Raw genomic sequence first — 23,417 nt, forward strand, 5'->3', positions numbered from 1 at the left:
TAGGAGGCTGTGTGCTGCAAGTGTATACAGACTACTGGAAGGCAGGAGGAAAATGTGCCCAGGCGAGGGAAAAGAGACATGGCAAAACCGATTATGCTATCTGCACTGAAAGATGAATTGGTTGGGGTAGGTGGTTGCCAGCTCAGGCTATGCTATGCTATGGACAGAATAGTCATGACCCCCACTGACCCTGATTTGGAGTCTTCAAAGAAGCCTGAGAAGCCAAGGTTGATGATTGAAGAGGACTAGAAGGACCAGGGAGGGCACAGCAGAGGTGCCTGCTGATGCTGCACCATCACCAGAGGTCACTTTGCTGGAGCCTGCAAGGTAAACTTCACCACCAGCCCCTGAAACAGCTAATAGGCCTCCACCAGCTGAGCCTGTAGTCCCTAAGGGCCTTCTCTCACTCTGTAGGAATGGTGGCAGCAGAAGGCCTGAGCTGAGACACCACAGAAGAGGAAAAGTGCCAGACTGGCTCCACACTGCTCCAGCATAGGACTAGAGCAGGATGGTGACAGTAGTATGTCACACAAATGTTTGTGACTGCCTCAGCATGTTGTATTGGAATCTAGTGGGTGAAATCTAGTCTGGAGAGCTGGGTTTGATTCCCCATTCCTCCACATGAGTGGCAGACTTCATGGAACTGATGGGAAATGTTGGTAACGGAACACAACGGAAGTAGCTTGTACAAGAACTATGATATGCTCGAGCAGATGAAGGAAATAGGAGTCCTCTCAGAAGTGCAAGGTGAGCATTGTGATAATTTATTTTTAATGAGATTTCTCAGTTGTCAATTAGTTTCTTGTAAAGTGCCACCCCTCCCTCCCCCCAATTTCAGCACAGCTCCCAAACTTGTCACTCTACTGCCTTGATGTCTCTTGGAAACAGGCAAGTGATTCTCTGGACGTCAGACAGAAGGAATTTCCCAGCTGACTGATTTCTGGCTTGAAGTAACCAGCAATTGTGAAGTCTCATCCTAGGAAGGCTGCCAAGGTGGGGGAGTCTATAGTTGGGACAGTAGCCAAAGGTGAGCGTGGGTGGACGGGAGGGAAATGAGTCCAGAACAGTATCAGGAGCTGGGGTCATTTCTGCCTTATGCTTAGAAAACAACTAGGGAGACAGCATATTGAACATGAACAGATGCCTACTGGTAGAAGAGAAACAAATACTTCAATCAACCAGGACCTTTGCTGACTCCCCAGATTTTGTATTTGCAAGAGCTCCCACAAATGTTCCACACTGCCCCCTTTTGGGTATGTGTCTTAATTCCATTCTCCAATAATGGAGATGGTTATCAGGATTCAGCTTTCTTTTTAAATCCTTGAAGGAACCACTATTAAGAGTGAACGATAGCTAAGGATTCACGTCATCTAGCGGCTCCCCAGATGTTCATGGACTACAATTCCCATCAGCCCCTGCCAGCACGGCCAATTGGGATTTGTAGTCCATGAACATCTGGAGAGCCCCAGGTGGCAGACCCCTGATCTAGCCAAACTCTGATTAACCTGAAATCAAACTCAAGGCCCATATTTATGATCCTGTCACCTAATATACGAACAAGCTAGAATTGCTTGTGCCCTGTTAGCAGGGGTGGGATTCAGCAGGTTCGCACCACTTCGGCAGAATCGGTTGTTAAAATGGTGCTTGAAAACAACCAGTTGTTAAATTATTTAAATTCCACCACCGGGACTGGTTGTTAAATTATTTGAATCCCACCGCTGCTTGTTAGTCTGTTCAGTGAAATGATCACTGGAATGTGCAGCATCCCTAAAATGGGAAAACACTGCATCATTCTCTTGATCCACCATCAGGCTTTATAGATACCATTTATGAACTATGGGGAAAAAAAGCAGAAAGGAAGTCAATCTCACTAGCAATAAATGCATGAGCCAGGGGAAAGTGGTTTTAAAAAATCACAAAGAATAATCCCTACTCTTTACCTATGTATTTCAGGTAACATGAGAAGTATGAGGATTAGGAAAACACTGGGGGGACCTTGCATGAAGGAAGCCCTCAGTTCAGCCCCTTCATCTCCATTTGAAGGATCTCAGGGAGTATCTGTTGGGATAAACTTCACACTGGGCAATAGTATGTTAGGTGGACCAATTTCAAATACTTTCATATATTTAAGTCCCAGTTGTATGGGTGTTATGAGTTTTCTGGGTTGTGTGGACATGGTCTGGTCGTTTTGCTTCTAATGTTTCATCCACATTTACAGCTGACACCTTCAGAGGCATGTCACAATAAGCTGTGGTTCCTCTCCATGGCACAGCGTGGAGTGACTGCGTGGTGGGCATGTTTTTTCCCCCAAATAATTTTTGTTTTATTTAAAAAACAGAAAAAGAAAGTTAGTAATAACAGTAAAGATAATATAATGCATTTCAAAGATAATCAGAATGGATCTGCATTTATGATCGTGCAGATCCACTTGTTATTGAAAAAGAAAGATTAAGATGGGAGGAGAGAGGGGGGGAAAAGGACTAACAAGGAAAAACAAAATAAAAAGGAGCGGTAGGCTGTTTCCAAGAGCACAGCAGCTTACGCACACTGCTGATTTTGGATTTTCTCAGAATTTGTGGGTCTAAAATCCAGACCCTTCCAGTCCACCTGTCAGATTCAAGGTCCCCAATATTTGGGGAGGCGAGAGCTAGGAAAATCTTGTTCTACAGCCGGCAAAACAGTCCCTATCAGCAGTATGTAGGAGCTCACAAAAGTTCCATCAGCTTCTAATGTCATTTTGTCGGAAGTTCCTGGTGGGGTATATGTTATGTCCACCTCGTGGGTGGAGGGTGGGGAGAGGTGTGTTTGCATGTGTCTGGGTGTTCATTTGCAGTTGCGGTTCCAGAGAAGCAACACAAAGTTTGCGACTGATGTGCTGCTAGGAAGCTCCTAACAAAATCAATCGTTCAAAAAAGTGATGCCGTGTGCATGTACATAAGCTCCAGTGTGCTCCATTATTATCACCAACATTTTCCAGATCTGTAACAAAGGTTTACATTTGCTAAATACTTGCTGTTCCCCTTCATGTCATATTGCTTTGCTGAACGCAGGAAGCAGGAAGCAGCCTGAACAGCAGCGTTGAAACAAAATACTTAAGTAATCAGTAGAATAGTATTGTTTGTTTCTGCACACCAGCGTGATGCGTGGAGCAAGTGTTTAGACAAACTTTGAAACCAATTAGTCTCGTTTCAAAGACAGGATGGATAGTGCCATCCACAAATGGTACAGCCCAAGCCAGTTCAGGCCAAACATTTGTGTCTTTAGACAAAGAACCTGTACATCTGCTATGGCTCAGAGCATCCAGAGAAAACCCTGGAGGCACACAGGGGCATCATGAGCAACAGGGAAAAACCTATTTCCCAGAAGTATCCAAGCTGGGGCAAACCACCCATATGAAAGTGACTTAATTGCAAAGACTGCCCTTCCTGGTGTAGTGGTGTAGTGGTTAAGAGCAGGGGCATTCTAATCTGGAGGAACTGAGTTTGATTCCCCGCTCTGCTGCTTGAGCTGTGGAGGCTTAACTGGGGAATTCAGATTAGTCTGTGCACTCCAGCACATGCCAGCTGGGTGACCTTGGTCTAGTCACAGTTCGGCTGAGCTCTCTCAGCCCCACCCACCTCACAGGGTATTTGTTGTGAGGGGGGGACGGCAAGGAGATTGTCAGCCACTTTGAGTCTCCTTACAGGAGAGAAAGGGGGGATATAAATCCAACTCTTCTTCTTCTTCCTAGATTCATGCAAGTCTACATGGGAGCATTGGTGGATCAGAGCCATGGATACAGCAAATCCCATCTTTGTGTTCTAGGCCACACTACAGAATTTTTGTTTCAGTATTATCATATTCAGATGGTGATGAAGATTAGACTGGGACAATCACTTAAGAGGAATTGGAAGAGAGGATGTGTTTGTATGCTGAGGAGGAGAATAGAAATAGATTTTTTTTGTAAACAGCTGAGATATTCCATCTGACCTAGTCAACTCATTGGATAGAAAATCTCTTTGAAGGACCTTATAAATGGTGCAGGGCTCGGGTGAAACTACAGAAAGATGTGGCTTGTGCAAAATGACCGACAATTGAAATGCCATTCGGAACAAGCAGATGATTGCCACTCATGATGGAACTTCATGCTAAGATTACAGAAGCCTGGACTGGAAAGAAAGGGCCCACACTGCACAAAGTAATAGCTGTTCACCACCAGCTACACCTCTTCTCTGTTTCTTGAGCAGCAGCCTCAGTGATGAATGAGATGACCAGGTGAGTCAGCTAGAAAGAATAGGGTGACCGGGGTTCAAATTCCTGCTCTCCCATAAAGGCTGCCAGATGAATTCTGTGCAATCACTCTGTCTCACTGCAGCCTATGTGACGAAGTTATCTGTGAGGATAAAATTGGGCAGGTGTCTGAACCTGGACTGCTGTCCTGCGCCACACGGAGAAAAGGTAGGAAAACCTTGTACTAAATAAAACACACATCATCGAGGGCATCTGATTGATTCATTCATTCTCTACTTTCCTCCCCAGTGAGGAACCAAAGTGCCTTATATTATTATCATCTCCTCCATTTTATCTCACAAGAACAATCAATGTGAGGTAAATTGCACTGAGGGAGTGTGACCGGCCCAAGATCACAATGCAAGCTTCCATGGCACAACTGGGGATTTGAACTTAGATCTTCAGGATACTAATCCAACACTCTCAACCACAGAAGACAAGGGATGACTGTTAACAGTTTCTAAATTAGCCAGTGGAGACCTGGGAGACCCAGGCTCAAGCCCCTTTTCTGACTTGGAAGCTTGTGGTATGATCCTGGGCCAGTTTCTCTCAACCTAATCTACATCACCTGGTGGCTGCAATGAAAATAAAATGTCAATGAGGTCAGCAATGTTTGGAGTTTCCACTGGGGAGAAAGGTAGGAGTATCTAGATAGACAGACAAATGATGCTGCCAACGATTTAGCAACAAATGTTCCTCGAGCACTGCAAAGCAGCAGCATCTTCAGATTTCGACTTGTGATTTATGCTTATTTAAATTATATATTAAAATGCACATAATTATAGAACAACGGAATATGACAACAACAAGGAGAAGAGGGGAGGGGGAAATAAAGACGTGATGGTACAATTTCAGGGCCCTGCTGTGCATCTTGCAAGGATATCTTCTATTCCGGATCCCTGACCCATCCCTGTGGTAACCAAAAAAGACACCATCATACTGTTATAATTCAGATTGGTCCTGATTTAGAGGTGCTCAGTAATTATTACCTATATTGTCCATGGTCCAAAATTTAGTCCTATATAATCTTGAAACAACCAGTCCGTTTTCAGGAAAGGGAGAAAAGCATTTTCCCTCACAGGCACTGCAATAACTGTATAATTTAAAGTTGTGTCGTACAGCCATATTTTTTTTACATGGATCCCATCATAGTTGGATAATGTGAAGCATTACCTTTCACGGAAAGAGCTTTTTCATTGCATCCAATTCATACTTATCAATGTTAACGCCTGCACTGGAAATATCCCCTGAGAGTCACTGAGTGAACTAGTTGCATGCAGTCTCTTTGGCTTAAACAACCGGGAGTTTGTCTGCCTGTAATCTTTATTCTCTCTATAACTAAAGACAGGTTACATTTTTATTCTGTCATAAAAAAAAAGGTCCACTTAGCTTGAAAGCTTCACAATCTGAACCAGTGAAACATATCAGCGTGCCTACTTTGCTTCTCACATTATGGATTGTTCTGCATTATTAAATTGTTCTGTGTTATGAAACAGAGATACAGGAGTTCTTCAAACATTTGGCCTTAAGGGTAGCAACTTGGAGGCAAAGTATGTTAGGAGGTATGTCGGATACAACCGGGACTGCTTCCATGGATGCTAGAAGTAGTTTTATTGAACTCCACAGATGTTTCAGCCACTGATGGATTTCAAGCGCTATGGTTGTAGACAGAGGTGGGATCCAGCAGGTTCTCACAGGTTTCCGAGAGTAGGTTACTAATTATTTGTGTGTGCCAAGAGGGGGTTACTAATTGGTGATTTTGCCACGTGATTTTTGCCTTAGTTACGCTCCTTCTCTCAGAAGTAGCGCACAGAACTTGAAGCAGTCTAGCAGGGGGTGCACTGGTGTGCGTGGCAGCCTGCGCCTGCGTGCATTCATTTCCCACCCTAGGACCGGCGCAGCGGCTGCGTCCTTGCCACAGCCCCGCCCAGGAATGCCCCGCCCCCGGAATGCCCCCATCGTGCCCCACCCAGCCCCATTGGCCCTACACTACAGTTTGAATCCCACCACCATGGGAACCTGTTACTAAAATTTTTGGATCCCACCACTGGTTGTAGAGCTATTCAGAAAGAGTGGGGAACAGAAATGGTTTCCTAGTCCCACAGCTTCTTCAATCTACACCCCTGTATCCACCAGGAATTTAGAATGTTATCCACAATTTCCTCTGTCTCCTTTTATCCTCACAATCATTCCGTGAGGCAGATTAAGCTTTAGTCATGTCACTCTTTTGTACTGGGAGTCCACAAACTGTACATAATATAACCGTCTGCTGACCGCAGTGCTCCTAATACCTGTGGTTGTCTTGTTATGTGAATGAGGACAACATGTATATTCACTACATCTCTATCTATTGATTGATCGATCGAGTTTTAGTACATACTAAATGATTGCTGGATTATTCACAATTCTTGTTCATGCGCATTGAGGTTGTATCTCCATAGTAAACATGCGTGTTGCCCTGTTCGCAGAGCAAGGTGACCTCATGTATCAGAAGGATAATGTTAGCATGCACTTATAATGTGCAGAGATTATTAATTTTATGTGTGGTTGTAATATCTGAATAGCCTTTTGAGACTGCCCAAAGTCACCCAGAAAGCATCCTGGCACTGTGAAGATTTGAAATACAGGTCTCCCAGACCTCAGTCTAACATAAACACTACACCAAACTGGAGACTTTAGGACCACTGAAGACAGCTGAACTCCCAAAGAAGTGGCAATATCCCATTCTTGCTGCCATTACTCTACATCCTCCACAGTGAATTAAAAGTTACATCAGAACTGTCCCTCCATAACAATTCTCAGTTTGGGATCAAATAATTAAGACTCAATAGTTCTGGGCAGTTGCTGGTTGGTTGCAGCAGAGCAGGTTAACACTTAACCCATCAAAGACAGAGATCCTTTGGCTTGGCCACGGGGTGGGGGGGGGTGGGGGTGGGGTGGGGGTGGGGGTGGGGGTGGGGGTGGGGGAATGGAAGGCTGGGAATTTCCAGCTGCCGGTGTGGGAGGGGGTCTCACTGACACCAACCTCCTCCATTCGCAGCTGGGGGGGCGGGGTCCACCTGGATTTGTCTCTTTCAATGGAGACCCAGGTGGCCCATATAACCCAGGTTGCATTTTTCCACCTTCATCAGGCAGCTGGCTCCCTTCCTCTCCCACGCAGACCTAGCCACTGTGATCCATGCAACGGTCACGTCCAGGTTAGACTATTGTAACTCGCTGTATGCGGGCCTACCCTTGCATTTGATCTGGAGGCTAAAGCTGGTCCAATATGCGGCGGCTCGCTTGCTCACAGGGGGCGCTTTTCGAGATCAGACATTGGAAAAGTGTAGTGTATTTCTAGCAATCATGAATAACCCACACCTAACCAGGTTGATATCTTTTTACCTAGGAAGACACATAAACTAAAGAAATTCCACTACAGAAGGCAAAAGACAGAGAGGGAAGGGAAGGAAGGACGCCATCGTTCAAGAGGCAAGGGGTCAGAAAATGTACTCATCATTAGATACCACCCACACAGTATATCAAAGCGAAGATGCTATTAAAATGGGTTACATCATGTGCACTATAATTGACTTTGATTCACCTTTCTAAAGGATATGACCGAAGGATTCTCTTAACTCTATATGATACTGGGAATTCCGTGCCCAGAGTTCCACATGTTCCCATCCATATCAGACAGGGAATGCAGCATGAGTGCAGAGGGCCTAATTCTTGGAATGCGACACCATATGAATGAGATTCAAAGCATTTGGCAGCAGCCAGTGAGGTTTAGTAGTAAGATAACCTGGGTTCTTTAAACCTCTACAGAGCCAGAAAATCACTGAGGTGACCTGTTATGGGTCACAGTCTATCTACTTAATCAAGTGGGGGGCAGGCTATGGTTCAGTGGCAGAACATTGAGTATGCATGGAGTAGGTCTCATCACCAGCATCTCCAGTTAAATAGATCAGGAAGTAAATGATGAACTTGGACTTAAACTTGGGATTCTGTAGAGCTGCTGCCAGTCTCAGTAGGAATACTCACCTTAGCCAGCTTGGTATAGTGGTTAAGAGCAGGTGCACTCTAATCTGGAGAACCGGGTTTGACTCCCTGCTCTGCCACTTGAGCTTTGGAGGCTTATCTGGTGAGCCACATTAGTTTGTGCACTCCAACACATGCCAGCTGGGTACCTTGGGCTAGGCACAGTTCTTCGGAGTTCTCTCATCCCCACCTACCTCACAAGATATTTGTTGTGAGGGGGGAAGGGAAAGGAGATTGTAAGTCCCGCTGAGTCTTCTTACAAGAGAGAAAGGGGGGATATAAATCCAAACTCTTCTTCTTCTTAATTTAATTTAAATTTAATTCTTTCACTTACCAATTGTTCTCCCCCAATGAGTGGGGCTCATGGTCTAACTTACTAGAAGACAGGTTCATGAACACATGCTGCTGCCATAAACTGAGTCAGACCACTGGCCCATTAAGTTCTGTACTCTCTATTCAGACTGGCAGCAACTGTCCAGGGTCTCAGGTGGAAGTCTTTCACATCACTTCCTACCTGATCAGGTACTGTGGACTGAACCTGGGACCTTCTGCATATCAAGAACAGGTTCTACCACTGAGTCTCAGCATCTGTCCCCATATGTTCATGTAAACATGCATACACAGGATTGTAGTGTGGGTACAGAGAAGCAGTTATATGTGGTATGTCACTCTTGGAAAAAGCATCTTGGAAAAAGGAGAAGATGCAAAATGAAATAAACCCCTTCTTGTTTTCAGATGGTGTTGACTTTGTCCTGTCATCTCAGTCTGAAAAATGTTCATGGGAAGCCTGTTCTCCAAGGCCAAAATATCAACTTGACTGTAACCATGCTGTATGTGATAAGTCAAGCTGTCCAGCGTGGGTTTCCCAGAGACCTGCACTTGTTCCAAACTGTCCCACTGACTGATGTATCACACACAGATTTGAATGGTAACAGAAGTCAGTCTACATACAGGGTTCGGTTGCTTTGGGAGGGAATGAAGGTCTGAAGACATGCACCATATAAATAATAAATCATGCTGCATTCCCACCAGGATCTATGCACATCCTGCCAATTTCTTCTACAGGACCTTTTTTCTTTGCCTTTACTGTCCACTCAACAAGGAGCTGAACATTTTCAGAGCACGATGATCCAGAAAGGTCCAGGCTCTGCATGATTTGTTGCAATTCTGCAGGGCCTGAAAAACACAACTATTGATAATAACAATAAATCAGCACCATTCCTTCCTGCTACCTGCTATTGGACAAGCTGCTACAAAGGCATAGCTCCAGAGGACAACTTAAACCTAGCAACCTGATCCAGATTGGCCAGGCTAAGCCATCTCTCATCAGATCTCAGAAGTGAAGCAGGGTCGGTCCCAGTTAGTACTTGGATGGGAGACCACCAATGATCAAAGATTGCTACGCAGAGGCAAGCAATGGCAACCCCCCTCTGAACATCTCTCGCAAACCGCACCGGAATGTCTCTTGCCTCATGGGGCTGCCATAGGTCAGCTGCAACTTGACAGCATTTTCTATCACTACCAACCTAAGTCAGAAAGACACTGATGCAGGGAAGAAATATTGCTTCCTTAGCACTTCACTTGGGCAGACAATATCCTCTTCCATGCGCAATAAGAGCAGAAGAAGCTATCCTTGCTGACAGCGTGTGCATAACGGAATGGGGGAGTGGTAGGGCTCGTTTCTTATACTTGCTGGAGATATTATACAAGAGCTAAAGAGAAGGCGCTGAGTGGATCTCTACCACAAAACATACTTGTCCTGTTTGATAAAAAAAAGAGGGGATAATGCATTAGTGAGCAGCCACCTATACAAAGATGAGGGGACTCATGCACATCAGTAAGAATTAATGCACACGAACAGTCAGTTTGCTGCAAACTGCAAAACCAATTACGGGTCCTGCAAGAACCCCGTTTCCCTGAACTCCTGAGGGGAAACTGCTGTTATTGTGATGCAGCTGGAAACAACCCCCTTCTCCCACCTGAGACCACAGAAGAAAACCCACAGGTGTTGGATAAAAATGCTAGTATGCTTTTCGTCACTCCCATTTTCATTGTTGGTGCCTGAATACAGGAGATTTTTTTTAATGGATTGTGCCCATTACATATTTTTTTTTAAAAAAAAAACTTCGTCGCTCCAGGGAAAGGAGCCATTTAGAGGCCTGCTGACAGTGCAGTTGTGTTTCTTGTGAAGATACAACTGTGCTTTGATAATAAAAACAACATGGAGCATTTATAGAATGCATTTCAAGTGCTCAAAGGGCATCACATACACGAGAATCCTTTCAACAGCCACAGTTATTGCCCTTTACTGAGGACAGAGAAGGGGTAAGGCTGCCTGCAGAGGCTGGCCTATGCAGAAACCTGAATGGGGCCACAGCTTGCGCACTTAGCCACTACATTATGCCAATGCCATGAGATTGACAATCTGCCAGTCTGCCATACAAAGGTTCAATCTTATTAACAGCCTTGCGCTCCTGGACTACCCAGCATGCCTTCTCTCCAATCATTTATATTTGTGCCAAACTCCCTGGTGCAAAAAGCCCTTGCACTACTGATGCGCAGGGAGGGCATACGGCCCGCTGCTTCCTGCGCACCATATGTGTGCCAGATCTTTGTTTCAGCTCCCACCCCCTTCATAAGTGGTTTGAATAGCACTCCCAGGGCAAAGATTGCTCTACAAGTGGGAAAGGACTTATTAATGGATCTTTAGCTTGTTGGTAATTCGGATGGGCTTTGGCATGCTTCAATTCAATATCAATAGACTTTCCAAACACGCGATATTCGGTTATAATTGCTGCAGGTTCTTTCCCCTTCCTACTCCCGCAAGCCTTTATTCCCTGCAGAGTTAAGTGCATGGAAAACAATGCTAAGTGGCTGCAGCTGTCTGCTCCCATAAGGCAAGGTTGGTAATCACACCCCCTATATACCTGGCCCCTGGCTGGGAGGGGGGGGGGCGGGTCCCATAGCTTTCACTCCTTGGCATTTTGAAAGAAAGCATATCACATCCCTACCCGTTCCCCCAACACAAAAGTTCTATTGTCAAATTACATCAGCTGGCGAGGGGCAGGCTCACAACTGAAGCCCCTTGTGCTAACAGAATGAAACGCTATTTTGACACCGTGGATTTATGCTGAAGTGAGGATACTATTATGTATTCCAGTGGCAGGTTACCCCAGCACACTGGTGCTATGTTGCCTGCATCAGAAACAGCCACAGAGTCTCAGGAAGGATAGGGTGTCACTAGCATCTTGGGCTCCTTCAGAGATTTCTCTCACCCAGACAAGCCGACAAAAGAGATGGAGTCAGGAAAACCTGAGAAGGTAAATACAAGCCCCACAGTGATCAAGACCCTCTCCCCCCCACCTTTCCCTTTCCGAGCCCCCTGCCCTCCATCTATGAGGATAAGAGCCTGACAACCCCAGAAACCAATTCCAAGGCATCACACTGAAGTCAAGAAGGGCAAATCATGTTTATTAAGTTAGGGGTCAAGGCAGTTTCTCTCCCCATTCCGGCACAGAGGACTGGGAGCAAACATATGGGGAGACTGATAAGAGGGAATATTGAAAGGGCATTTAGCACAAAACAGACTGCTTTGTACACGGCTGAATAATAAATAGAGGAAGGGAAGTTGGATAAGGCATCTTCTCTGACTGTTACCGGTACGCAGCCTCACCACTCCTGACACAGGCTCCTCCTGCAACTGCTGTTCAAGGACAAAACACCCCACTTAATCAAGCAATGGAGAGGAAACTTGGGTCTTTGCTCCTAGATACCTCGACCAATGTCAAAATGCACTCCAAGGTTAGCAGAGCACCCTGATTTCCCAGGTCACCGTCTGTGCCTCCCGCCCTGCAATTGGAGAGCATGAGTTACTGACTAAACAACCTTCCCTTCACCAAAACCTTGGAGCAGCATCTCTCAGTTCACACGGTAAGTAGGCAGTCTACAAAAGGGGAAAAGCAATTTCAGAAGGGCGGCAGAGCTAGGGTTTGCCAAGCATCCACACCATGTTCTCCCTCGCAGGGGTCACACAGCAGAACAATCAATGGCTAGAAATGAAAACTCTGTAGCACATGAGTGGTCAGTGTCTTCATCCTCCTCAATAGGTAAGCCTTACATAGCAGGGAAGCTGCCAGTGGAGTTCACCTTCACTGGAGGAACAGCAATCTTGGCTGAGACATGTACAATGGAAATAACTCCTAGCGGTGGCACCACTTCTCCATTACCCAATCAAAGATTGCTCAATATCGGGCACCGTCTGCTGCAAATGCTACCTACTGTGTGTTGCAATTGTGTGTTTTTTTCTCCCCCTGCCCCCAAGCAAGCAGGAAGTCTTTCAATAATCATGGAGGCAAAGATGGTTCTCTACCACGCATGCCACCAGGAAGGCCTGTGGCAGCAGCAGAAGCAAGATGCCAAAAGTTATAATGTAGCCTTGTTCTTGTAGCGTTCACCTTTGAAAGCAGCTAGGTAGGCAAACCCAGTTGCACCCAGCATAGCATAACAGCAAAATGCTGCCCCTGCTACTTTTCTGTGGGTCTCGTTGCTCACAAAACCACAAGAGCCCTGCAAGAACAAAACCCATGGCAGCCTCTACATTCCTATGCTACTGTCAAAACTCATGCCCCGATTGACACAGTTTTGGAAAGCCATCACTGGCTTTCACAAAGGCTGTAAACCAGAGCTGTTCTGCCAGGCTTATAGTTGAGGAAGCACTAGTATCCAGCTTGGGCTTCTCTTTCCCCCTTCCCCTTTTTTCTTGTATGTCCCTTTTCTTCTCCTTTCCCTTGATGTGTGGTGTGAATGATGGTTTTATGGGGCATCATTTATTATAAGCCCACTGGAGGCTATGATGCCATGTTGAATGAAATGCTCCATTGGTTTTATTGTGTTTTTATTGCTGGAAGCTGCCCAGAGCCAAAAGGGAAAGGGTGGCCTATAAGCAGAAACACACAAACAAGGGTCTCAAACCTTATGACTATTAGCTGATAGGGAAGCCTCCCCACTCTCTTGTGCACACACATTTACTTGGCTCAGATGATTTCATGTCAGGGCGTACCAGAGGAAAGAACCATGGGATTTCCAAACTAAGGACCTTGCAAGGGAGACCTACCAATTACATCAAGTGGGACTAGCAGTCCATTACGTTTCCCTTGCTGCTGAACATCTACATAAAACCCTGGGGAGGAGTCATCTGGGGATCTACAGTAAGGTTCCACAGATATGCAGGTGACACCCAACTCTATTTCCCCTTAACATCTGAGCTATATAGTTAGGTGTCTGGAGAAAGTAATGGAATGGATGAGGGTAATAAACAGACAAAACTCAGGTACTGTTCCTCAGTGACAAAACCCCTGTCCCAGAAGGGGTTGTGTTCAGGAACAGGCTTATACTATGGGGGTCCTGCTAGATTCTGGCCTCTGGCTCCAGGCTCAAATATATTCTGAGGCACATGGCACCTTGTACGAGCTTCAGCTGATATGCCAGCCATGTCCCTTCCTTGAAAAGTATGCTTTGGCTGTGGTGATCCATGCACTGCTCACATCCAGGTTAGATTATAGTAATGTGTTTTAACTGACTCAAAGGAAGTCATGGACCTCAGTTTGCAAGACCTGGGCAAAGCTGTTAACTATCAGATATTTTGGAGGTCAAACACACACTCAATGCATTTTAAGCAGACTTCCTTTGAAAACTTTTCAGGAACTTCACCTGGTCCAAAACAAGGTAGTTAGGTTATTGTTGGGAGCTGAATATAAGGACTGAATCACTTGTGCTAAAAGAGCTGCACTGGCTTTCCATCTGTTTCTGGGCACAATTCTTATCTGCCCCCTAAGTGGCTTGGGGGTAGGACACTTGAAGGACCACCTCCACCGGAATCATCCAGCCCACCAGTTAGCATTTTCTTCTGAAGCCCAGCTGTCTGTCCCCCATCCCACAGTGAAGTGCCTAGTGACCAGACAGGGCTTTTTCAGTGGAGACTCCTTGCCTATGAGGCTTGTCTGGCAGTGATGTAGGTATAGATTTTTAATAGGGTGGGTTTAGTGACTGAGGCTTTTCCGGCAGTTCCATTCCATGCATTGTTTCAAGCAAGCCAGGCATGTAATGGAAAGGGTTTGAACCCGAGGAAACGCCCCCTCCCCCCACCTACGTCCCTGTATCTGGCAAGTACTGTTTTGTTTTTGGCTTCCCTTTTTCTGTGGCTTGTTTTAATGTCTTTGGTTTTAAATGGTTGCGTTCATTTTTTTTGTTCCATTGTTTTAGTTGTAAGCCACCAGAAGTGGGTCTTTGGAGAGGCAGCATATAAATGTTTTGAAAAATAAATAAGAAATAGGAAGCTCCACAAGGTCAAAGTGTTTTTGACATACATTCTCTTTAGTTGCTGCTGTTGTGATAACCATGACCACTGGTTGATAGTGGAGGAAATATACATTTTATTATCTATTCATTTAAAATATTTATTAAGGACTGTCTTCCTTACAGAGCTCAAGGTGACTTGCAATATTAATAAAATATGTAAAATAGATTACGTTAAAAACCCAAAACTTGTAATCACAATTAGGATTGCTTTAATCAAATGCTGCCCTAGATAAAACCATCTCCAACTGCCTCCTGAAGATCAACAGTGAGGGGGCCAGGCACAAATATTCTGGGGAGGTTGTTCCATAATCGTGGGGGTGCCCCTGGAAGGGGCCACTCTTATGTACCCACTAAATGAGGTTCTTTGATTGGTGGGACAGTTAGGAGAGCCTCTACCTCTGATTGTTCCTGGGCAGTAACGTAATAACTTATCAGTTAAACAGAATGGGAGAGGTTCTGTCTAGATGGGAAAAAAGAGGTCAGCGGGAAAAAATGAGTTATCTCCAACTCCAAATGAGGCAATTCTAAGCAAGGTGCAGTCACTTTAACCACCCATGTGTGACAGTGTATGTCTCTGTGTACATACATGCACATGTGTATGTTTGGTCTTCTTTTTGAGAATCCATAGTCAAGGATGATATCTGGAACTATTTGCAGTCAAACCTATGCTTTCCCCACAAAGTAATTTCTAAGCACTCCTCAGCGCACACAATGCAATTTCAGCCTGACATCTAGGGAATATCTCATCACTGTGTTCCACCAAGAAGCCTCCAAAGTCCAAGGTGGTGGAATTTGAATAGCTTGTTGTGATTGGAATAGTCCATCCCTGTCTTTATTCCAGGGCAATCAGGTTATTTGCAGGCCTCTGGTACCTGGTGCCAAAGCTTCAGTTCCCATTTTGCAATAAGGACAGTTGATGTCTTCCTGTCTATTGGGCTATGGGAACTACGGATAGTGGAAACTATCAGGTCTTCTCTGGCCACCAGCAGGAGATGGAGAAGTAGAGTTGTCAGATCCAGGTTGGGAAACTGCTAGATGCTTGGAGGCAGAGTCTGGAGAAGACAGGAATCTCAGTGAGGTACGATGCCACAGAGTCCACACACCAAAGCATCCATTTTTCCCAGGCGAACTGCTCTCTGTGGTCTGGAGATGAGGTGTCCCCAGGCCTAACCTGGAGGCTGGCATCACTACTGACAGCAGGGGTTTGTGACATCATCATGGCATTCCTGCCATCTCTGCATGTTGACGGGTGCCTTCCATGCATGATGCCCTCCTAATGTAGGGGCATCATTTGCAAACATTATTGCGATTGGTGGGTAGCAATGCAGTTGTTCTTTGGACATTGCTCTTGGAGTGGTTAAGCTGATGTTCAGTTCTAACGCAAAATCAAACCTTTTGATTTTACTACTGGGAACACACAGGACCATCCCTCTGAAACCTTACCACACAGTAAAGAATCCTGGGTTGGCCATTGAAGAGGCACGCAACAAGAAGCTGCAGTTAACCTTGAGGGCATCTACATGATCTGTGTGTTATTACACAAATCACAGCGTTTTACATTTTTAGGTGCACTGTAGAAAATCCTAGGCCCAGATCTCGAAAAAAAACACAAAGTGTGTGTGGAGAGTCACTAGCGTTCATCAGCAGCATCTTCCTAGGCCTATACTTAAAAGTGGTAAGTAAAAATGCTGACCCAGTACTCTTGTTCTCAGCCTGAAGGAAGTGTCATTTTGTGACACTTAAAAAACTGGCCGCAAAGACATCTCCCTGATGGATCTTTTGTTAGCAACCTACCAATAGAGCAAATATTCAGATCTGACTCTCACTAGCAAGAGGCAACTTTGTCATTTTTCTCACACAGAAGAGACCACCGCCTCCTCCAGTTTCTACCACTGACTCATGTTTCTTGTCCACTCCTGCAGGGATAGGCAAATGTCCTCTGATGGAACTGGGGGTGAAAACTTCCTGTTGTGATTCAGAGTGATCAGCAACTGGATCTCGGTTCCTCAGATGCAAATTCAACTCTCTATACATGAACATACTGGGTCCAGGTTCTGTCTCTGAATACACCATCAGCAGAAATCTGTAGCCTACAACACATACAGTAACATCGGCATACTTTGTCCAGAGCTATTTCCCTTTACCCTTTCTTTCTTGCAAAATCCTGCCATTTCCCTGTTTTCAGTCCACGGCATCCACTTGTCACACCTACACTTCATCCCTCTTTGATTTGTCCAAAAGTATAAACTCTGACCTCCAGTTCCCATTTGGGCATCCCTGGAAATAACTTTACCTATCCCCTGCCATATTGACTCCTGCTTCCCTTTCCTCCCTACTTAGAATCAATTCATGCATTATATATAAACAAATATAGATTGCTACTAAGCATATATTCCCATCTCCCTGATATGTATGTACCTGAGCAACACACAAATTTCCAATAATCTCTTTTGCAGCCACACAGTATATTTTAAGGCACACACCTAGAAGACTGGATCAGTTCAGACATCCTACAAAAACATGGTTAGTGAAACAAACTGTGGCTAGTGTGACTGACTGCAGGCCATTCCACTAACTGCTGCTGATCCCTCAAACCAAGCTCTCAAATCAGTTTACTAATCACTGTGGCCAATTACGCACAAGGTGTTTGCTGATTGGTGGAGGCAAATGTTTGCTACGACAGGATTTCTTGTGTGGATGTATTTCCTCTAGCCGTGCTTTCACTTTCCACTCTCTCCGCAGCAAGCAAATTCACTTATAGGGTGATTTTAATTTTGCTTTGCTGCCAGAGTGGGACAGATTTGCCAGTGGGACAGCTTTGCCTCGGACTTCTTTCCCATGGCATCCAGTCCACGTAGACTTACCCCCACACACATAATCCCTTGCACTGCTCTGCACGCTTCCCCCTAGCTCTCCTCCCTGTTGCTGACTACTTCCTGCTTCTTGTCCTGATATATCATTTCTATTGCCCACAGCCTTCCCGCTCCTGCATATCTTTAGATCTTAAAAAAATAGATTGATAGATCGATAAATCTACACAAACGCTTAAAAATGTAAAATAATAAGACTAGTAGATCAGTCCAAACACCCAATTTGCCCCTGCATTTGATCAACAAACTGGGAAGTCTCCAGCCTCACAGTTTTATCACAAGCAATCAGTGATTCCAGACCACACCGGGAACAGCCCTTTGGTCTTGACGCTTGGGTTTATAGCACACAAGGAGACAGACAATCGTTAACCTGGGGAGCTTAGCAAATGACAGTTCACGCTGTCCTTTTCTAGTTTTGAAGTCTGCATACTGCCATTATTCCTCCCTCCTTTCCCACCATAAAAGACTATCAGTGTTTGGGCAAAGTGTACAGATGCTGTATTTAGGACTTTTCTTTAATAGTTCACCATTTTTATGCTGAAATATCTATCTATCGATAGACTGATACATTGAAATATCAATCTATTGATAAGATTAAAGATTAAAATTAAAGATTACATTAACAATTAAAGCACAGTGGAAAATTCACGAAACTTCCCCACCTTGGACACAAGCAAAAAGCCATCTCACAGGTAATGCCTGCCCCGCTGCAAACGGGGCGATGGGTAATAATGGCAAACATGCCCCTAAACAAAGACTCCTTGGTCAATTCTCTTTGAAGTCATGGGAACCTTGCAGTGCATAATCAGCTAGTGAATCTTAACTGTGGTTTCACATGTCTGAATGGAGATATCCTAGTTTAACCCTGGTTTGTTCTCTAGGTAACATCCACCTGGGTCACATAGAGAAGGAAATTGAACCAGCCCTGGCTTAGAAAAACCAGAATGTAGATGATTTTCCAAATCAGCTCTGCTTTTATGTTACATCTGAACTGAAATAGAATGTGCCCGGAGAGGTCAGTCATTATATTCAGCAGGCAGAGAGGTGAGTTTTTCTTGTGTTTTACTCCACATGCACAAAATAAGTGCATCCCTTTTATATTCGCTGCCTGGCCAATGGGTTGAGGGGGTTTTGTAACAGAGGAGAGGAGTGGCTGGTGGGGATCTGATCTATAATGCTGATGTTTTAGCCAGAGCAGGCACCATTTTGAAAGAAGCACTCGTAGTCTCCATGTGTCACGTTGAAGTTTTTAAAACATCTTGCTCCTGTCGCAGACCTCAGCAGTGGCTTCCCCTACTGGTTACCAGAAGTAAATCTGCAGTTGCCACTGGCAGACCCTTGGTGACCACTGCCCGTCATTTTTAAGGGCATCTTCCCTCTCTTTCAGCCTCTCCCCCTTCATCCAGTCCAGTCCCACCGCATCCGTTGCCGCTTTGCAACCCTCTCATATCCAAGTGGCCAGCAATCGTTCAACTTCCCCTGAACACATCTCGCCCCTGAATTTCAACAGCCACAGTAAATTAGCTAGACTGGAATTGGATTTTTCAGCCCACGTCTCATCAGAGCTGCGGTGGCCTCTTCTCCTTGGTCACCGTTCTGGGCCCTCTCGATCAGAGGAATAATTGGGGAAACGGTAGATTGCTTGTAGCGGCAAATCAGAAGCAGGCAGAACACAAAGTACTAAATCCCCCCACACTCCCACTTATGCACGGTAAAAACATCATTCCCTCTGCCACAACAGAAGTAAAACGGAGTTAGAAAGTGTTATTCATGATCCATTGCTTGCTCTTCAGAGTGTGCGAGATGAGACCATTACACAAATCTAGATCAAATAAATAGTTTCTTGTGCTGTTGAACAATCACATCACATCGCGAGCAGATTTTCAGCAGATAAGAGGTTTATTGCTGCCTGCGATGGGAACAGCACTTCTCATAACTTCTCCTTGGCATGAAGATTTTCAAGCCACAGGAACATCCCGCAATCTCACACATTACAGATAGGTTGTATACCTACCTACTATTCAGAGTACACACACTTGCAAAGATGAAGACATGAAGATGCAGTACCACATTTGCACAGCACTTACAATCTGTGATTCTCACCAATACATCCTTTGCACAAACAGTGTTGTCTGTGCAAGGTCTCCATATGTCACCAAGAATTTTGCTCGGGAGTCTGGTTTTCAGGTTATTGTTGGGCCCTGGAATATTCTTGAGCATTCAGGTATGTTCCCCACACTTAATCTCCAATTGAAACAGTTTCCCATACCTCCTGTTCCTTGGAGAAAGGCTCCTCGTCAAAAAGGGAGAAATTCGGCTAGGACCCACAAGCCCATCCTTACAATTTTAGAAACGAATCCCTGGGTGCACCTGCTGACTGACATCTCCCCCTATCTCACAGTTCTGGTCTGACCAGGACGGCCAGAAAAGTGAAACTATTGCTCCTGTCAAATCCACCCCAAACAAAACTGTTAACATGAGCACAAGAAACAGTTAACTAGATCAACAGTGACAAGGGCAAAACGGTAAGAGATTCCAAGAATACTATAATCTGTTTAGTTGTCAAATAGCGCCCTGACCTATAACCACTTTCAGAGTTTGTTTGGATAAAATGCATCCTGACAAACCATCTTAATCCCCCCCCCCCTTCTGCAGCTTGGATTATTTTTGCGGTACTGTGACACCCCTCCCTCCACACACCAGTGGTGGCAAAATTTGTTTTCGTCGATCCCCGGCAAACATAATGGGATGCTTCAGCCGGCATTAAAGAAAGCAATGAATGGGTATCTGCCAATGCTTTGTTCTTTCTCCTGAGGTGAGTGGGCTTCTCAGCTATCTTTACCAGCACAACCCTTCCATCCCCCCTTCCCACGGTAACAACTCCAATAGGGTCAAGAAAGGGTTAATCGATTGATTGTGACAATACTCCTGTAGATACTATCGCTGGCCCTTCAATAGGAGATACCTTGAGAAAGCAAGAAAGCCAAATCTCATGTCCCCATCCCCAGCCGAGGCTGGAGGGCTCAACAGGGATGCTCACAGGGGGCAGGGGGACATGATGCGGGAGATGATGTGATCCCTTACAAGAGACAAAAAAAAGCAAAACACAACCCAGCAGCCGAATTCAGCATCCAGGCTGGTTGTGTCGAGCATCTTCCAAAGTTCACCGGGTCCAGCCTGTCCCACCGCTCGCAGGCAGCGGGCAAGGCAGTCGGGGATGCTTCCAATATTGTGCGCGGCACAAAAAGGAGAGACCGCCAAGGTCGCCCCCCCGCCCCGGTCCCCCCTTTGGAAACGAGGCGAAGGAGGGTTCGAGACTTACTTGAGAAGCTCCTGCGCCGGTTTGCTTCATGGGTCAGTCACAAGGATCTCCAGGAGCACCCGGGCGGGAGATCAGCCGGCGAGCAGGCAGGGGTTCCCCTCCGCATGGGAAGGGGAGGCAGGCAGGCGTCCGTCAGGCTTCGGGCTACAGGTTTGCCGGCGGCGGGTGCAGTGGCGGCGGCCGCAGCTCCCGGCTGGCTCTTTGCAAAGCCTCCCGCCGACTGGAGCGAAACCGATTTCGGGAGCTTCCTTACAAAGCGGCGCTGCTGAAGGAGGCGAGGGGGTTTCTTTAAGGCCGCCCCGCCGGAGCGCTGGAGGCCGACCGGGTCGTAAGCGGCTGGGCCACCTTAAGAAAGGAACGAGCCTCACAGCGCAGGAGGCAACCTGAGCGAAACGTTGCACGGCTTTTCTGCGGTGCAGAACAGTGGCCGACAGGAGCAGCCCCCCCACACACCCACCCCCATGCAATCTCTATGTGGTCTGGAATAAAAACCCTACACAGGTTTATTCCATACGCCATCAACGGGTTGTGGGGGGTTTGTAGTCACCAATACGGGATGGACTCAATAACCCACGCATCAAGAACCCTTTGCATGCATTCTCTCCCCCTCCCACTTCCCCAAAAAGTGAGCTTTTGTGAAAGGTTGGGGGCGTGGAGCGGCTCTTTGCTCGCTGCTGCTCTTGCATCCTCCAAATAGAAATGTTGCAAGTGCACTGACGATTAAGAGGCTTTTTCAGACTCAGACGTAATAGTTCAAACGCGATGGAGCGTCCCCGCTTTTGATGTCTGGCGTGCCTGGACCCCCGCAGGGCTTGGCCTTGAGCCTCTGCAAGAAAAGCGGGCTACAAGGGAAGGGGATAAATAAAATTGTCAAAAAAAAATCGGTAAATGCAAAAGGGAGGCGTTTGAAGACAGGTGAAAGTTTTAGGGTTGCAGTTGGACTGCTAACACAAACCGGGAAGCTTAGAATGATTCGGCACAGCATAATTATAACGCGTTACAATCGTTATCGCTGAATTCGTTAAAACGATTGCAACGCGTTATAAATATGCGGTGCGGAATCCACTTTAGACTTTCTCTACACGCGATCACGGATTGTCTCTCCGGGGACGAATTCCCCATCTCGGACAGAGAGCAATTGACCATGCGAAGCAAAAGTGCAAACGGAGCCAATTGGTGCAGCATCCACTGTCTGCTGCAGAAGGGAACTTTGACTCTCAAAAGTTTATACCTTGGGGTTCCTGCTTGTCTTCAAGAGGCAACTGGAACTTGAATCTTGCTCTTCTGATATGAAGTGTTGTAGCCATTCACTGTTAAGACACGCTTGAGTTACAGGTATTTAAAATACATGCCTGCTACTGTTAGGATGCTAATAACACATTCCTGGGGGAAAGCCCCATTGAATAAAATTGGTCTTACTTCTGAGTAGACCTACTTTGGCTTGCTCCCTGTGTCACATAACACATCCTTGCTATAGTAAATAACCCCACAGGATTGGGAATTAGGCCTGCAACATTTGGCCAAGTCAGCTATCAATTCCCAACTGTTTAACTGCAAAGTTTTGCCTTATTAACCAGTCATCAGATTTTTTTTTAAAAAAAGATAATTAGGTGTCATGCGGTGATTGTGGGTGGCAGACACAGTCTATGAAGAGACATCCTCCTTTGCCTGAGCTGGCAAACGAAGCCTCTTATAAGATGATGTCTGAGACAAATGATCTAAAACCCAGTATTTTTCTGCAGAAATATTCTTTTGTTTATGTTGATGCTGATTTGATTGATCGTTAATTGTCTAAGTTTAATCAGGGGACAGGCTGGATTTGCTGCATGTGGCACTGTCCTGAATGCAAAGGTAAAACATCAATTGGCTGGATACACTCCATTTCAGGTACCTGCACTGGTTTCAGACAGAATACAAAAGCAAAACCTATTTTATTTATTTACAGATGACTTACAGTGGCCTGATAAGGTCTTCAAGGCAAGAGATATTCAGAGGCATTGCCTGCCTTTGCCACAACCCTTTAGGTCTGCCATCCAAATACTAGCCAACGTCAGGTCCTTGAACTGTTTGACTGATCCAAAATCACCCAGCAGCCCTGATGAAGACTCGAACCTTCCATTCTGATACTGTAACCACTATACAACGCTTGCTAACCTAAATGACATTTAACAGCATGCAAGTTTTTGCATTCCCCAGAACCCTTCATCAAGCAGAGTACTGTTGAGTTTTATGCGTGCTTTATTATTTGTTGGTTTCCTGCCTCTGTCCCCAAAACAGCTTGCAGTATGGTTCTTCCATTTCATCCTCTTTTCAACAACCCTGAGGTAGATTATGCTGATAGAGGCAGACAGACAGTGACTCCCTATAAAAAGGTTTCATGACAGAGTGGCGATACGAATGTAGGTCTCCCGGATCCTAGTCTCAGATCCTAACTACTAAGACCTGCCATTTTTGGAGACGGTGCTTTGTTCCTTCTCTTCCTTCCCAGTTTTGCTAGCTGCTCTAGGAGTGGACAGTCTCCAACCTGCCTAATTGGTATGCTCATATACAGCCCTATGGCAGTAATGAGCTCAAAGTGA

The 23,417-nt window shown here is 45.7% G+C and overlaps 1 protein-coding gene across 4 annotated transcripts in view; it reads right to left on the minus strand.

Annotated features, from left to right (window-relative positions):
* Nucleotides 1-21,089, minus strand: part of LOC125431032 (galactosylgalactosylxylosylprotein 3-beta-glucuronosyltransferase 1-like) — a 69,067-nt gene extending 47,978 nt beyond the window's left edge. For 3 of the 4 annotated variants that reach the window (XM_048493525.1, XM_048493524.1, XM_048493526.1), the window contains exon 1: nt 20,839-21,089. The gene's annotated coding sequence lies outside the window, so the exon portion shown is untranslated. The remainder of the gene's footprint in view (nt 1-20,838) is intronic. The other variant, XM_048493523.1, reaches the window with a different exon arrangement.
* Between the last annotated feature and the right edge of the window lie 2,328 nt (nt 21,090-23,417).

This window comes from Sphaerodactylus townsendi, linkage group LG04 (genome assembly GCF_021028975.2).
Source record: "Sphaerodactylus townsendi isolate TG3544 linkage group LG04, MPM_Stown_v2.3, whole genome shotgun sequence".
NCBI lineage: Eukaryota > Metazoa > Chordata > Lepidosauria > Squamata > Sphaerodactylidae > Sphaerodactylus > Sphaerodactylus townsendi.